Raw genomic sequence first — 18,495 nt, forward strand, 5'->3', positions numbered from 1 at the left:
TTGACATCTGTAATCCCAGCACTTTGGGAGGCTAAGGTGAGAGGATCGCTTGACACTAATCTGGGCAACATAGCAAGACCCCCAAAAATTAAAAAATAAAATTGGCTAAGCATGGTGGCACATGCTGTGGTCCTAGCTACAAAGGAGGCTGAGGCAGGAATTGGAAATTGCAGTGAACCGTGATCATACCAGTGCATTCTAGCCTGGGCAACAGAACAAGACCCTACCTCAGGGCGGGGGGGAAGAGCCAATTAAAATCTTTGTAATTTTGCCTTTTTTTGAAACAGGGTCTTGCTATGTTACCTAGACTGGTCTTGAACTCCTGGCTGGACTCAAGCAATCCTCTCGCCTCACCCTTCCAAGTAGATAGGACTACAAGCACATACCACTATGCCTAGCTAATTTTGTCTTTTGACACACTTTAGAGAACTCCTTGGGAACATAGACTATTTGAGAATGCACATCCATTTGGCCCTGAACAAATTCTTACTGAATTAAGCAAGGACACAGCACTAGCAATTGAAATTAGGAAAGGATACAAAAATCAAGTTTTTTGGAATTCCTGACATACTGTACAGATGGCTCTAGCTTTTTAAAACAGAATGCCTAACAATGAGTTAAAAATTGTTTATCAAAGGCAGAATGGCCACCTGAAAATTACGAAAAAGGATATTCCAAGACCTTATAAACACCCATTTCCTGGAAGGAAACAAGCTAAAATCAGGAACAAGAATGAAAATCTATGGGGAGTTTTTTTTTAAGCTTCAAATCAGCAGGATTTGAGAAGAGTTGTGGCAGGACTTCAGAGAGAAGCTTGGGGTTTGAAGAACATTCTTGCTAAAGCAGCAGAACCCTCTCAGATGCAGGAGGTGCAACACCTACAAGGGATTGAGCAGAATTTGAGAACAACTGTGCTGGAAGGCCTGGGCGTTGGTTGCACAAGTGTCAGACCCTTTCTAGCATACCAGAGGTACCTAGCTGCACAGTGCAGACACATGATCAAGGAAAAGGCAGGACTGGTCTAGTACAAGGCAGCAGGGTAGCCACATCAGATCTGAGCTTAACATAGCATCTCTGTCAAGTCCACAAATAAAATCCTTCGCAAAGTGAAGTTTCCCCAAAAATGGTAATTCACAGCCAGGATTTTCTTCTCATTCTCCTGAGGTTGCTGGATCACTTAAATGGCAATCAGAGTCCTTTGCTGTAAAATCTGAGAGGTGGCTTCTAACAGGAAATGGAAAGTGAGACTATTTAAGAAATACTCCATTTTGAAATGGGGAGGGAAGCCACATATGAACATCTCATTCATTGGGGGAAAAATGTTTTTAAATTATCAATAAGAGTTTTTCTGACATTTTCTTCTAGGATTCTTATAGTTTCCTGTCTTAGGTTTAAGCCTTTTATCCATTATGAGTTAATTTTTGTGAGTGGTGTGAAGTGCACACCCTGTTTGTCTTTTACATGTGGCTACCTAGTTTTCCCAGCACCATTTACTGAACAGGGATTTTTTTCCTCAGTGTGTGTTTTTTATCTGTTTTGTCAAAACTCAGATGAGAATATGAGGATGATTTCATCTCTGGGTTCTCTGTTTTGATCCATAGGTCTATGTCTCTATTTTTGTGAGAGTACCGCGCTGTTTTGGTTGCTATAGCCTTATAGTATAGCTTGAAGGTTAGTGAGGTAATACCCCCTGCTTTGGTCTTACAATGTAAGGTTGCATAGCTATTAGAGGTCTTTTCTTTCCACATGAAGCATTGAACTATTTTTTCCAGTTCTGAAAAAAATGGCATTGGTATTTTAATTAGAATTGCATAAAAGGGTCCTGAACAAATTCTTCCCCCCTCAGCCTCCTGTGTAGCTGGGACCACAGGCGTGTGCTACATCCTCTGCAATTTCGTTCCTCAATATTTCATATTCTCCCTAGGGAGAATTTTGATCTCCTTTGTTAAGTATATTCCTAAGTATTTTCTTTCTTGTTACTGTGAAAGTATTGCATCTTTGATTTGATTCTCAGTTGGATTGTTGTTGGTGTATAAACCCATTGATTTGTGTACATTAATTTCATCATGTCAGATTTTGCTGAATTTATTTATCAATTTTAGGAGTCTCTTAGTTCAATCCTGGGGTTTTCTAGATACAAGATCATATCATCAGCAAAGAGCAATAGTTTGATTTCTTCTTTCTCCATTTGGATCCCCTTGATTTCCTTCTGTTGCCTAAGTGAAAACTTCCAGCACTATGTTGCATAAAAGTGATGAAAGTGGGCAACCCTGTCTGGTTCCAGTTCTAAGCAAGAATGCTTTCAGTTTTTCCCCATTCAGTAAGATGTGTTGGCTATAGGTCTGTCAAGTATTGCCTGAAGAAGATGCCCAAAGCAATCACATTAGCAACAAAAATAAATAAATAGGACCTGATCAAATTAAAAAGCTTCTGAACACAATCAGAAGGACACAACCAGAAGAGAAAACAGACAACCCACAGAATGGGAAAAATACAGAGTGGCAAATAATTGTACACAAACTGTATGACCACCTTGTATTTGAATGCTATACATCTGCTAAAGAACTGATAACTAGAATCTACAAAGAACTCAAGCAAATCAGCAAGAAATAACCAAACAATCCCATTCTAAAATGGGCAAAAGACATGAACAAAACCTTTTCAAATGAAGATATACTAATGGCCAAGTAACCCATGAAAAAATGCTCACCTCTTGGCTCGGCGCCTGTAGCTCAAGAGGCTAAGACGCCAGCCACATAAACCTGAGCTGGTGGGTTCAAATTCAGCCCAGGCTTGCCAAACAACAATGACAACTACAACCAAAAAAAAAATAAAATAAAATAATAGCCAGGGTGTTGTGGAGGGCACCTGTAGTCCCAGGTACTTGAGAGGCTGAAGCAAGAGAATCGCTTAAGCCCAGGAGTTGGAGGTTGCTGTGAGCTGTGATGCCACGGCACTCTACCCAGGGCAACAGCTTGAGGCTCTAAAAAAAATGCTCATCTCTAATCATTAGGAAAGAGCAAACCAAAACCACAATGACATATCACCTAACTCCAATGAGAATGGATCATATTACTAAGTCCCAAAACAACAGATGCTGGCATGGATGTGGAGAGAAAAGGAACTCTTACATAGTGTTGGTGGGACTGCAAACTAGTACAACCTCTATACAGAGACATGCCAAAGAACTTAAAGTAGACCCACTATTTGTTCCTGCAATCCTGCAGCTGGGTATATACCCAAAAGAAGAAAGATTATTTTATAAAATGGACACTGGCACTTGAATTTTTTTTTTTTTTTTGAGACAGAGTCTCACTCTGGTGCCCTGACTAGAGTGCAGTGGCATTACAGCTCACAGCAACCTCAAGTTCTTGGGCACAAGTCATCCTCTTGCCTCTCAGTTTTTCTATTTTTAATATAGACAGGTCTCGTTATTGTTCAGGCTCAAATTCCTGAGCTCAAGTGATCCACCTGCCTCCGCCTCCTAGAGTGCTAAGATTACAGGCATGAGCCATAGCGCCTAGCTGCACTTGAATGTTTATAGCAGCACAATTCATAATCTCAAAGACATGGAAACAACCCAAGTGCCCACCAATACATGAATGGATTAATAAAATGTGGTATATGCACACCATGGCATATTACTTAGACATAAAGAAAAATGACAATCTAGTATCTTTTGTGACAACCTGGATGGAACTGGAAGCCATTCTTCTAAGTGAAACTTCACGGGAATGGAGAAACAAGTACATGTACTAAATACCAGGTTGGACTGATCAATCAACATTTAAGTGAACATATGGAAGTAAATATCAATGAAAATCAAGCTGGGAGGGTTGGTGCTATAGCTCAGTTGGTAGGCACTAGCGACATACACTGAGGCTGGCGGGTTAGAGCCCAGCCCAGGCCTGCTAAACAACAATGATAACTGCAACCAAAAAATAGCCAGGCGTTGTGGCATCAGCCTGTAGTCCCAGCTACTTGGGAAGCTGAGGCAAAATAATCCCTTAAGCCCAAGAGTTTGAGGTTGCTGTGAGCTGTGACGCCACAGCTCTACCAAGGGTGAAACAGTGAGACTCTGTCTCAAAAAAAAATAAAATAAAATAAAGAAAATCAAGTTGGGAAAGGGGGTGGGTAAATTCATATTTATTAGGAATGGTACACACTCCCTGGGTGGGAAGCATACTTATAACCTTGACTCAATTGACACAGAAAACGAAGTACGTAAACAAAATATGTGTAACCTCTAATTTTGCAAATTAAAGAAGTAAAATTTTTAAAAAATTGTGTTGAAATAATTCTAAAACAATGTAAGAACAACACTGCATAAAAAGCACTTAAAATTATGTATTAAAAAATTTTAGGCCGGCGTTGCTCACGCCTGTAATCCCACCACTCTGGGAGGCTGAGGTGGGAGGGTTACTTAAAGCCAGGAGTTCTAGACCAGCCTGAACAACAGTGAGACTCCAACCCATAAAAAATAGGGAAAAAACAGCAGAGCATAGTGGCACATGCCTGTAGTCCCAGCTACTCAGGAGGCTGAGGCAGTAAGGATCACTTGAGCCCAGAAGTTTGAGGTTATAGTGAGCTATGATAATGCCATTGCACTCACCCAGATGACGAAGCAAGAGTCTGCCTCAAAAGAAAAAAAATAATAATCAGTATTCGTTTCACAGCTTCTAAATTTAAAAAAGGAGGAGGGGGTCACAGAAGCAAAAGATGAAATGCAAAACAAAAGACTAAAATAATAAGGAAGCCTGTTGGGAGGAAGATAAATTAAAAGGAAGTGCACTAAAATAAGAATATTAAGTTAAACATGAGAAAAATTATAAAAATGCACCAGAAGCAATAATAGAAGGTTCAACTTCAATGAACACTGAAGTTATGATTTAAAGGAAAAAATTAAGAAATTCCCTAAGAATAAGAAAAAAAGAGCTCAATATAATTTTAAAATGGAAGGAGAAGGGAGATATAAAGCAGTAGCAGAGATATGACACATAGATAACTGGAATTCCTGAAAATGACACAGGAACAAATGGGATAGAATAATCAAATATAAAAGAAAGTTTTCTTCAGACAAAGAAAGACCCACATTTGCAAACTGAAAGAGCTCAAAGGATATTGGATAAGAGTAATGAAAAAGGAAGGGGTCGGTACATAAAAATATTCTAGTGAAAAGCACGATCTATCTACATTCATCTAATGAAAAAAGAAGGGGTTGGTTCATAAAAATATTCTAGTGAAGGGCGGTGCCTGTGGCTCAGTGGGTGGGGTGCTGGCCCAATATACTGAGGGTGACGGGTTCAAAACCGGCCCCTGCCAAACTGCAACAAAAAATAGTGGGGCATTGTGGCAGGCGCCTGTGGTCCCAGCTGCTTGGGAGGCTGAGACAAGAGAATAGCCTAAGTCCAGGAGTTGGAGGTTGCTGTGAGCTGTCTGATGCCATGGCACTCTACTGAGGACAATAAAGTGAGACTTTGTCTCTACAAAAAAAAAAAAAAAAATTCTAGTGAAAAGCATCATCTATCTACATTCACCTAATGACAAAAGGTTCCAACCCAGGAATTCCATACCCAGACAATTACATTTACACATGAAAAGAGTCTGTTGTGCTCTAGGTGCCCTGCTAAAATAAATACCATATTATTAGTCCTGAGCTAAAAGAAAGCAGCCCAATGGAATCCTGTATTTAAGTAGCAACAGCTATAGCATGACCCAGAATCTCCTCCCCATTTAATTAAATTGAGGATGATCAATAGACCTAAGGATAGTTGATCACTAGCTCAACAAGTGTTGTGAAAGAAAAACGAAGCCAAAAGGAAACATATATAAGGGACTTAGGCAGTGCAAATCAATCAGCAAATTACTAAGGGAGAGCAATGTGAATCACATGGATGAGTCTGAGAATTAGGAGTGTGAGCGAAAGATGAAAAAAAAAATCAGAGAGAAAAACAGAACACTTACAATGGTTCTCCCCCATGTTGAGAAAGGGATAACAAGATGCCTGTGTGTTAGAATTGCATTTGATCCTGAACAACCTTTTTAGTCCCCAAACTAAATTGTCTGTACTCTGAGGGCCTGATTCCTGCTATTCTTAGGACACCTAGTTGAATTGGTTTTTATGGTGCTAGGCTACCTGTTTGGCAGTTATTTTTGTATCCGCATATATCCTCAGGGGTGAGAAAAAGTAATGCCTTTGAGGAAGAACCACTGGCAGTTCAATTTTTTTTTTTTTTTTTGCTTTTTAAAATTTTATTTCAATGTAACTATTCTTACAGAAATACACTCATGTTGGTTAACAGAATGCAATTTAACTTATCCCACACAATGTGGACCAAATTTGGTACATGGTTTAAATTTTTTTAAAAAAAGCATTTGCAGTCTGCTTTATTTTAATCTAATACAAATGTATAAAAGAACCATCAAATGGTGCTAAAGAAGGAAGAACCTTAAGAAATTTACCTTTGGGGTGGCGCCTGTGGCTCAGTGAGTAGGGCGCCGGACCCATATGCTGAGGGTGGCGGGTTCAAACCCAGCCCCGGCCAAACTGCAACAAAAAAATAGCCGGGCGTTGTGGCGGGCGCCTGTAGTCCCAGCTGCTCGGGAGGCTGAGGCAAGAGAATCGCGTAAGCCCAAGAGTTAGAGGTTGCTGTGAGCCGTGTGATGCCACAGCACTCTACCCGAGGGCGGTACAGTGAGACTCTGTCTCTACAAAATAAATAAATAAATAAATAAATAAAAGAAATTTACCTTTGGTTTGCCTCAGAAAAATAACATGTATTGCACTGTATACATTTATAAATTGGTGCAACAAAACGTTGTAATGTTTCAATACCAGTTAACAAAGTACAGTAACTAATGGATGTGCAAGGTTAGTTGCCTAAGTACACATGTGGGATAGTAAAAGCTATCTGATTTGTTAATATTGCATGTAGAATGTAAATCTACACAAACCAAGATTCAGATAATTTCTTCAACCTGAATTAACACTATCAACTCACGTCATCTGCTGAGGTTAACAAGGAAAGTCAACACACTAGCTGTATATTTTTCTGACTTACACAAAAAAAGAAGAAAATTAAGTTTCTTCCCCAGCTTTTTAGTCCAGAATTGACAGTATACCACCAGCAAGATATTCCTTCCATTGTCAACATTAATGCAATGAGCAGTCTACCTGGGTTTTAATTTGTATCAGCATTCATATGCAAAATACAGTTCAATTAGTGTTGGAATTTAAAAGCTTGGGGAGAGGAAAAAGAAATGGCAAGAGTTGAGGAGAAACCCAGGCCAACCATGAAGGGCTGTGTAAACTGGTCTAAGCAACTCAGGGATCAAGGCTTTCTCCTGAGGCATTTTAAGCAGGGCAGTGACAAGATCAGATCTGCACTTCAGCAAAGTGATTCCATCTGCAGTGTACAGAATAAACTGGAGGAAGGCAAGATGACAAGACAACTAGAATTCCAGGTTTGACAGGATGATAGCCTATACCCAGATAGTGAGGACTAGAAGGGAAATAAAACAAGGAAAAGAGATGGTATTGACAGGGAAGCCAAAGACTGGGAGAGCTCCACAACCACTCTAATTTATGGCTGACATCTCCCCATAGAACTGGAGATTCACAGAATGCTGGTCAACCTACCCTCACGTAATGTACAACATAAAAAAAGCAAGCAGGAAAAGATGGAGGGGAGAGGGCTGCAATTACATTGTTTCTCTTCCTTGCTTGTTTACCTTGCTTGCCCTAGCAAGGACCAAACAAGTCCACTTACAGAAACCTCCAGCAAAAAGGTGGTAGGACTGCTGCTTATCTCAACAAAACCTACAATAGTTACTGATGGACTTTTTAAACTATATGCATGCATAACTTTGATAAAAATGTAAAAGGGAGGCCAGGTGTGGTGGCTCACACCTGTAATCCTAGCACTTTGGGAGGCCAAGGCAGGATTGCCCTGAGCTCAGAGGTTCGAGACCAGCCTGAGCCAGAGTGAGACTTGTCTCTACGAAAAAAAAAAAAAAAAGCCGGACATTGTGGCAGGGGCCTATAGTCCCAGCTACTTGGGAGGCTGAGGCAAGAGAATCACTTAAATCCAAGAATTGGAGGTTGCTGTGAGCTATGATGCCACAGCACTCTACTGAGGGCCTCAAAGTGAAACTCTGTCTCAATAAAAAAATTAAAAAAGAAGAAAAATGTAAAAGGGGAAAAAAGCAACATCTGGCAGGAAAGAACAAAGTAGACAAAAGAAATTATACAGGCTCGGCGCCCGGGGCTCAGTGAGTAGGGCACCAGCCACATACACCAGGGGTGGCAAGTTTGAACCTGGCCCAAGCCAGATAAACAACGACAACTGCAACCAAAAAATAGCTGGGGTATTGTGGTGGATGCCTATAGTCCCAGCTTCTTGGGAGGCTGAGGCAAGAAAATTGCTTAAGCCCAAGAGTTTGAGGTTGCTGTGAGCTATGATGTCACAGTACTCTACCAAAGGTGACATAGTGAGACTCTGTCTCAAAAAAAATAAATCATACAAAAAGATATTTAGCTTAGTAGTCAATTGTCCTTGGTCTAAAGCCTGACTTCAAAGATTGGAATCCAAGCTACTCCACTTACTAACTGTATGCTCGTGAGCAAGTTAATTACTTAATCTAGCTGGGATTCACATCTCATTTCCTTTAAAATATAGAGAATAAGTATATGAGAATTAAGTAAGTTAATAAATGTAAAACACTTAGAACAGATGCTGGCATATAGCAGGAAGTCAATGTTAGCTATTATGATGATTATCAACAGTGTTAGCAAAAAATGGCAAAAAGGCAGACTATTTGAAAAAGAAAATACATGAATATATGGCACATTCACAATATATTTCATTTCTAAATGTTCAAAATATTAGTCATTCTTTATCAATAACTCTGAATATTATCTATTCTACTAAACTCCCCTTTTTTCCAAAAACTGTCAAAACTACTGTCTCCCTGCTCTAAATGCCCACACCAGTTTATGTGTACCTCTAGGTTTCTAACCCTAACAATTATTAATATTTATATCAAAATCTTAACTCCTATAGGGCGGCGCCTGTGGCTCAGTCGGTAGGGCGCCAGCCCCATATACCGAGGGTGGCGGGTTCAAACCCGGCCCAGGCCAAACTGCAACCAAAAAATAGCTGGGCGTTGTGGCTGGCGCCTGTAGTCCCAGCTGCTTGGGAGGCTGAGGCAAGAGAATCGCTTAAGACCAGGAGTTGGAGGTTGCTGTGAGCTATGTGAGGCCACGGCACTCTACCGAGGGCCATAAAGTGAGACTCTGTCTCTACAAAAAAAAAATCTTAACTCCTATAATGGGCAACAGCTCTTTAAGAACAAGATTTATTTTTTTTATTAATCAAATCACACTCAAAGAATTTTGAAGAAGTAATCTTGGTAAGGGGTCCCTGAGAAAATTCCTTTTTTGGAACCTATAATACTCTCCCCAAATACCATAAATATCTCTTTGCAAGAAGACTAACTTTCTTTAGGAATCAGACTAAATTTCCTCACATAATCAGAAAATCTATGCACCTCATGTATAAGTTTGGTTGATGTAATCTAATTACAGTAGAACCTCTGTACATTGACCACCCAAGGGACTGTAACAAACTGATCACCATACAGAAGTGGTCAACATAAGGAACTAGGCCTACTGTACAATGAATATGTGTCCAGTCCATGAAAATTTGGTCAACTTAAGGAGGTGGTCAACTCTGAAGTTTCTACTATACAACAAGGCAGTTTCAAATTTAGATGCCAATGCTACGTTAGCTTTTTCCTTCCGATTTTTTTTTAGAGACAGAGTCTCACTTTGTTGCCCTCAGTAGAGTGCTGCGGCATCATAGCTCACAGCAACCTCTAGCTCTTGGCCTTAGGCAATTCTCTTGCCTCAGCCTCCTAAGTAGCTGGGACTACAGGAGCCCGCCACAACACCTGGCTATTTTTTGCTGCAGTTTGGCCGGGGCGGGTTTGAACCTGCCACACTCAGTATATGGGGCCAGTGCCCTACTCACTGAGCCACAGGTGCCGCCCTTGCTTCCAAATTTTTTAAGATCAGTGGATGATCTGTGCTCAGGACTGGAATGTCTGGACATATTTAAGAGTCAGGGCCACATCTAGTTGGTCCCATAAAACAAAAGGATCAGTCAATAGCCACCTCTCACTAGGCACACTGACTCATTCATGTCTGTAATCCCAGCTACTCTGGAGGCTGAGACAGGAGGATTGCTTCAGCCCAGGAGTTCAAGAACAGCCTGAGTGACACAGGAAGTCCTTGTCTCTTTAAAAAAAAAAAAAAAGTCATTTCTCTGGGCTCTGGGATAGCTTGAGACAATGGAAGTAAACTGAAGAACCAAGGTCTTTGGGGACCGAAGGCTGTCAAAAGAATTCAACTTTTGTCAATAAAGATATAATAGCAAAAAGTTGATAATCTTCAGCTTTTTCACACTGGGTCAAAGATATCCTTTTATTTCCCACTAGATCTTAGACAGCAGCTTTAATGTTGCTTATATTTTGGAAGGTCTTTGGAACTCAAACATTACTCTTTATTTGGATTGGCCGAAATGTATATTATATACCAAGTACACTAGACAAAAACACCCTTTTAGTTACTATGCTTTCAGATTTCAGAAATGATACAGGTTAAGAAGAAAATAAATAAAGAAATATAGAATAAACTGAATATAGTAAGTATGCAAGGATATGTACTTTTTTTTTTTTCTTGAGACAGAGTCTCACTTTATGGCCCTCAGTAGAGTGCCATGGCATCACACAGCTCACAGCAACCTCCAACTCCTGGGCTTAAGCAATTCTCTTGCCTCAGCCTCCCGAGTAGCTGGGACTACAGGCGCCTGCCACAACGCCCGGCTATTTTTTTTTTTTGGTTGCAGTTCAGCTGGGGCCGAGTTTGAACCCGCCACCCTCGGTATATGGGGCCCGCGCCTAACCAACTGAGCCACAGGCGCCGCCCTTTTTTTTTTTTTTGTAGAGACAGAGTTTCACTTTATTGCCCTCGGTAGAATGCCGTGGAGTCACACAGCTCACAGAAACCTCCAACTCCTGGGCTTAGGCGATTCTCCTGCCTCAGCCTCCCGAGTAGCCGGGACCACAGGCGCCCGCCACAACGCCCGGCTATTTTTTTGTTGCAGTTTGGACGGGGCTGGGTTTGAACCCTCCACCCTCGGTATATGGGGCCGGCGCCCTGCTCACTGAGCCACAGGCGCCGCCCAATATGTACTTTTTTTAGGGGACAAGTTCTCACTATGTTGCCACACTGGTCTCAAACTCCTGGGCTCAAGTGATCCTCCCACCTTAGCCTCCAGAATAGCTGAACTACAGGTATGTACCACCACATTTAGCTACTTCTTTTTGATAACAGTGAAGCCTTCATTTCATTATCTGAAGGGGAGAGAAGAAAAGCATACTCAAAAAAAAAAAAAAAACAAAAAAACAATCTATAGCAGTGGTTCTCAACCTTCAACCTTCCTAATGCCGCAACACTTTAACACAGTTCCTGTGGGTCGCAACCCTCGGGTTGAGAATCGCTGATCTGTAGGATATGAAAACATTTTCTTAGTGACAAGCAAAAAATATAGGAAGCCCTTAATAATCAAAAGCATAAATGTTTATAACATCATTGTGGCCCTCAAAAAACTCAGTCTAGTAGGGAACAGCCATATAAGCCAAAGATGATACAAGTGTTGGAGTTGTTTTAACACATTTATCTCTACTTTTCCACTTGCCATTGATTCTTAACTACTCCAGTCTGGCTTGCACTCCCACCACTCCATCTAAACTGTTCTTGAGAAGGCCAGTGACCTCCATGCTGCCAAATCCAGTGGTCACTTTTCAATTCTCATCATACTCTATTGTAAGCTGACAACTTGCTCTTTGAAATACACTCCTCTCTTGACTTCTGTGATCCCATGCTCTACTGATTTGTGCACTGCACATTTGGTTGCTACCCAATCAGTCTCCTCCACCACTGCCAACTCCTCCTCTTCTCCCCAACCCCTCAGATATTGGAATTCCCAGAGTTTACTCTCATGCTCTCTTTGCTTTTCATAGTCATTCTCTAGATGATATCTACTCAATGGTTTAAAATATTGTCACTATGGTTACAATTCCCAAATGTCCATCTCTGGACAACTTGTACGAAATCCAAACTTCATGTTTCTCAAACTTAATGTCTCTGAAACTGAATTCTTGATTGATATTCCCAAGCCTGGTCTTTTAATCCAATCTTCAATACCTCAAAAATACCACTGCCATCCAGCCACTAAAGCCAGAAATCTGTGAGTTAATTCTTGAGGACCCCTTCTTCATTACCTTCTATTTCCAATTAATAATATCCTGTCAAAACACTTAGTAAATAGTGCTCAAATCCACCTACTACTCTCTATCTCCATTTCCTTAAACCTGCCAGTCTAAGCCATCATCATATATCAACTGGTCTACTGCTTACTAGTTAGAGTACTTACTAGTTAAACTCCTGTGTTCACGCCTTCTCTCTCTCTCTCTCTTTAAAATGTAAATTACGGTGGTGCCTGTAGCTCAGTGGGTAGTGTGATGGCCATATACACCAGGGCTGCCAGGGCTGGTGGGTTCGAACCCAGTCCGGGCCTCCTAAAACAAAGAAATAGCCAGGTGTTGTGTCGGGCGCCTATAGTCCCAGATACTTCGGAGGCTGAGGCAAGAGAATCTCTTGATTGAGAGAATCTCTCTTGAGCCTAAGAGTTTGAGGTTGCTGTGAGCTGTGATGCCATCGTACTCTGCCAAGGGCAACTAAGTAAGACTCTGTCTCAATTAAAAAAATAAAATAAAATAAAATGAAGTGAAATGAAATAAAATGTAAATTAGATCATATCATTCCCCTTCCATGTCAGTCCATTTTTTGTGCTGCTATAAAGAAATGCCTGAGAGGTGGAGCAAGATGGCAGCCGAATAACAGCTTCCTTGCATCTGGGCACTGTGAGTCTGGGGAGATAGGACTCCAGGCATCTCTGGCTCGTGGGATCTGCCTATCATCATCCCTGAGAGGATACAGGGAGTCAGCGAGAGACTTCTGGACCCCAAGAGGAGGACTAAAACAGTGGAAAACCGGCAAGTGGTCGCGTGTGTTCAATCCGTCTAAACCCTCCCGCAACTGTAAGTTCAGTAGCAGCGAGACTGCAAACCAGAAAGGCCTTACCTGTGATCTGTTTTGGTGTCTTTGGACTTGGCACTCAGCTGAACTGCCTTGGGGAGAGCCTGAGCGGGAGTGCGGAGAACTTTGGCCTTTGTCTAGGGCCCCAGTTTGAGCCGCTGAGCCAGACGGAGCAAATAGTGTTTGGCTCTGGGTCACAGGCAGCCATTGTGAGCAATCTGCCCCGGCAAGCTCCACCCTCAGGGTCGCAGAGCTAGAATCGGGTGGGAGCTGGTAACCCAGCGACCAAGTAGCCTAAGGGAGGGGTCTGAGCCCCCTTGCAGCCCTAACCCTCGGGGGCAGTGGGAGACCAGTTTTGGCACACAGGGTAAGTGGATAGCCACTTCAGCAGTGATTTCAGCGACAAGCACTTCCCTGGGAAAGCTTCTGCTCAGCAAGTGAACAAGTTCAAAGTGCCTTTTAAGTGGGCTGAAGAGAGATTTAGGGTGTCTACCTGCTGGGGTTTGAGAAACTAGCAGCCTCCAGTCGTATCAGAACTGTGATTAACATCTCATACCCCAGAAGACCACGTGTTGCCCAGACAATACTCAATAACATATACATACTGCTTTGTTTTTGGTTGTGTTTGTTTTTTGGTTTGGTTGTTTTTATGTTTATTTTGATATTGTTGATGTTGTTTTGTTTTTTAAGTTCAACCTTTTCCATACAGATCCTTTTTCTTTCTCAATTTTTCTAGTTTAATTATAATTTCCCATTGCTGCCTATTTCAATAATTAGAACTTCATTTTTGTTAGTGTTCCTACCACTATTATTTGGTTTTCCACCCAATTTTATCCCATAAAGTTTTCAGTTTGCTTGTTTTGGTTTGATTTATAGCATTTTTGTCTTTCCTCTCTACTTGGTGGAGGTGGGGTACTGTGTCTGATCAGGTTAGCAAAGAGCTGCTGACCTCAAGGGAACCACCCAACTGCGCACCCCCAGAAGGTGTTTTTTTTTTTTAAGGTTGTATCAAAGTACCCTACTGTACACCTATATTGCTCTGTCTCCGTCTTTCTGTGCCTCTCTTCTTTTTGTCAATATTCCTTTTACCCACCCCCTCTCCTTTCTCTATTTTTCTTTTTTTTTTTCTTAACACTCGGTCCTCCTTTCTTTCATCCCTTTTTTGCTCTTCAACCTTCTCACCCTTCTGGTCCTGTAACCCTTAGTCCACAGGCACGAGAACTTAAAGAGCAAGAGGAAGTGAAAGGAAAATTAGGGCAAGGACAGATAAAAGAAATCACTCATGAGGAAAAATCAGCAGAAAACTCCAGGCAACATGAAGAACCAGCCCAGAACAACCCCGCCAAGTGACCATGAGGTAGCTACTGCAGAGGATTCCACCTATAAAGAAATGTTAGGAATGGCAGAAAGGGAATTTAGAATATACATGTTGAAAACAATGAAAGAAATGATGGAAACAATGAAGGAAACTGCTAATAAAGTGGAAAATAACCAAAAGGAAATCCAAAAACAGAATCAAATAAGAGATGAACGATATCAAGAATATAAAAAGGATATAGCAGAGCTGAAGGAACTGAAACAGTCAGTTAGGGAACTTAAAGATGCAAAGGAAAGTATCAGCAACAGGTTAGACCATGCAGAAGAAAGAATTTCAGAGGTAGAAGACAAAGTTTTTGAGATAACTCAGATAGTAAAAGAGACAGAAAAGAAGAGAGAGAAAGCAGAACGTTCACTGTCAGAATTATGGGACTTTATGAAGCGTTCCAACATACGAGTTATAGGAATTCCAGAAGGGGAAGAAGAATGCCCCAGAGGAATGGAAGCCATACTAGAGAATATTATAAAAGAAAATTTCCCAAATATCACCAAAGATTCTGACACACTGCTTTCAGAGGGATATCGGACCCCAGGTCGCCTCAACTCTAACCGAGCTTCTCCAAGACACATTGTGATGAACCTGTCCAAAGTCAAGACAAAAGAAAAGATTCTGCAAGCTGCCAGGAGTAAGTGCCAGTTGACTTACAGGGGCAAATCCATCAGAGTGACCGCAGACTTCTCTAATGAAACTTTCCAAGCAAGAAGACAATGCTCATCTACCTTTAATCTACTTAAACAGAACAATTTCCAGCCCAGAATTCTGTACCCTGCTAAGCTAAGCTTCAAAATTGACGGAGAAATCAAATCATTTACGGATATACAAACACTGAGGAAATTCGCCACAACAAGACCAGCTCTACAGGAAATACTTCAACCTGTTCTGCACACTGACCACCACAATGGATCAGCAGCAAAGTAAGAACTCAGAAATTAAAGGACAGAACCAAACCTCCACACTGATGCAAAAGATAAAACTAAGCAATGGACTCTCACCAAATAAGACGAATAGAATACTACCACACTTATCAATTATCTCAATAAATGTTAATGTGAATTCCCCACTGAAGAGACATAGATTGGTTTACTGGATTAAAAAACACAAGCCATCCATTTGCTGTCTGCAAGAAACACACCTGGCTTCAAAAGACAAATTAAGGCTCCGAGTCAAGGGTTGGAAGACAATTTTTCAGGCAAATGGAATTCAGAAGAAAAGAGGAGTTGCAATCTTATTTTCAGATACATGTGGATTTAAAGCAACTAAAGTCAAAAAAGACAAAGATGGTCACTTTATATTGGTCAAGGGAAAAATACAACAAGAAGACATTTCAATTCTAAATATCTATGCACCCAATTTAAATGCTCCCAGATTCTTGAAACAGACCTTACTCAGTCTGAGCAATATGATATCTGATAATACCATAATAACAGGGGACCTTAACACTCCTCTTACAGAGCTGGACAGATCCTCTAAACAGAAATTAAACAAGGATATAACAGACTTAAATGAGACCCCAGAACAACTGTGCTTGATAGACGCATATAGAACACTCCATCCCAAAGATAAAGAATATACATTCTTCTCATCACCCCATGGAACATTCTCCAAAATTGATCATATCCTGGGACACAAAACAAATATCAACAGAATCAAAAGAATTGAAATTTTACCTTGTAGCTTCTCAGACCATAAGGCACTAAAGGTGGAACTCAACTCTAACAAAAATGCTCGACCCCACCCAAAGGCATGGAAATTAAACAATCTTCTGTTGAATAACAGATGGGTGCAGGAAGAAATAAAACAGGAAATCATTAACTTCCTTGAGCATAACAACAATGAAGACACAAGCTACCAAGACCTGTGGGATACTGCAAAAGCAGTTTTGAGAGGAAAATTCATCGCTTTAGATGCCTACATTCGAAAAAGAGAAAGAGAGCACATCAACAATCTCACAAGAGATCGTATGGAATTGGAAAAAGAAGAACAATCTAAGCCTAAACTCAGTAGAAGGAAAGAAATATCCAAAATCAAATCAGAGATCAATTGAAAACAAAAGAATCATTCAGAAAATTAATGAAACAAGGAGTTGAAAAAATAAATAAAATAGATAAACCATTGGCCAGACAACGAGGAATAGAAAAGTAAAATCTCTAGTAACCTCAATCAGAAATGATAAAGGAGAAATAACAACTGATCCCACAGAGATACAAGAGATCATCTCTGAATACTACCAGAAACTCTATGCCCAGAAATTTGACAATGTGAAAGAAATGGATCAATATTTGGAATCACCCTCTCCCTAGACTCAGCCAGAAAGAAATAGAGATCCTGAACAGACCAATTTCAAGCACTGAGATCAAAGAAACAATAAAAAATCTTCCAACCAAAAAATGCCCTGGTCCAGATGGCTTCACTCCAGAATTCTATCAAACCTTCAAGGAAGAGCTTATTCCTGTACTGCAGAAATTATTCCAAAAAATTGAGGAAGAAGGCATCTTCACCAACACGTTCTATGAAGCAAACATCACCCTGATACCAAAACCAGGAAAAGACCCAAACAAAAAGGAGAATTTCAGACCAATCTCACTCATGAATATAGATGCAAAAATTCTCAACAAATTCCTAGCCAATAGATTACAGCTTATCATCAAAAAGTCATTCATCATGATCAAGTAGGCTTCATCCCAGGAATGCAAGGCTGGTTTAACATACGCAAGTCCATAAACGTTATCCACCATATTAACAGAGGCAAAAATAAAGATCACATGATCCTCTCAATAGATGCAGAAAAAGCATTTGATAAAATCCAGCATCCTTTTCTAATTAGAACACTGAAGAGTATAGGCATAGGTGGCACATTTCTAAAACTGATTGAAGCTATCTATGACAAACCCACAGCCAATATTTTACTGAATGGAGTAAAACTGAAAGCCTTTCCTCTTAGAACTGGAACCAGACAAGGTTGTCCTCTGTCACCTTTACTATTCAACGTAGTGCTGGAAGTTCTAGCCAATACAACTAGGCAAGACAAGGACATAAAGGGAATCCAAATGGGAGCAGAGGAGGTCAAACTCTCCCTCTTTGCTGACGACATGATCTTATACTTAGAGAACCCCAAAGATTGAACCACAAGACTCCTAGAAGTCATCAAAAAATACAGTAATGTTTCAGGATATAAAATCAATGTCCACAAGTCAGTAGCCTTTGTGTACACCAATAACAGTCAAGATGAGAAGCTAATTAAGGACACAACTCCCTTCACCATAGTCTCAAAGAAAATGAAATACCTAGGAATATACCTAACGAAGGAGGTGAAGGACCTCTATAAAGAAAACTATGTACTCCTCAGAAAGGAAATAGCAGAGGATATTAACAAATGGAAGAACATACCATGCTCATGGATGGGAAGAATCAACATTGTTAAAATGTCTATACTTCCCAAAGCAATCTACCTATTCAATGCCATTCCTATCAAAATACCAACATGGTACTTTCAAGAATTGGAAAAAATGATTCTGCGTTTTGTATGGAACCGGAAAAAACCCCGTATAGCTAAGGCAGTTCTCTGTAACAAAAATAAAGCTGGGGGCATCAGCATACCAGATTTTAGTCTGTACTACAAAGCCATAGTGCTCAAGACAGCATGGTACTGGCACAAAAACAGAGACATAGACACTTGGAATCGAATTGAACACCAAGAAATGAAACTAACATTTTACAACCACCTAATCTTTGATAAACCAAACAAGAACATACCTTGGAAGAAAACTCCCTATTCAATAAATGGTGTTGGGAGAACTGGATGTCTACATGTAAAAGACTGAAACTGGACCCACACCTTTCTCCACTCACAAAAATTGATTCAAGATGGATAAAGGACTTAAACTTAAGGCATGAAACAATAAAAATCCTCCAAGAAAGCATAGGAAAAACACTGGAAGATATTGGCCTGGGGAAA

At 40.6% G+C, this 18,495-nt stretch overlaps 1 protein-coding gene across 10 annotated transcripts in view; it reads right to left on the reverse strand.

Annotated features, from left to right (window-relative positions):
* The window catches only part of UNC13B (unc-13 homolog B), a 267,137-nt gene that overhangs the window by 208,493 nt on the left and 40,149 nt on the right, over positions 1 to 18,495 (reverse strand). For 6 of the 10 annotated variants that reach the window (XM_053569581.1, XM_053569571.1, XM_053569525.1 and 3 more), the window contains exon 1: positions 6,463 to 6,478. The exons of the other annotated variants lie outside the window; for them this stretch is intronic. The gene's annotated coding sequence lies outside the window, so the exon portion shown is untranslated. Of the gene's footprint in view, positions 1 to 6,462; positions 6,479 to 18,495 lie in introns of those variants that run through there. 10 annotated transcript variants of the gene reach the window in all.

Source organism: Nycticebus coucang, chromosome 2 (assembly GCF_027406575.1).
Source record: "Nycticebus coucang isolate mNycCou1 chromosome 2, mNycCou1.pri, whole genome shotgun sequence".
Lineage (NCBI taxonomy): Eukaryota > Metazoa > Chordata > Mammalia > Primates > Lorisidae > Nycticebus > Nycticebus coucang.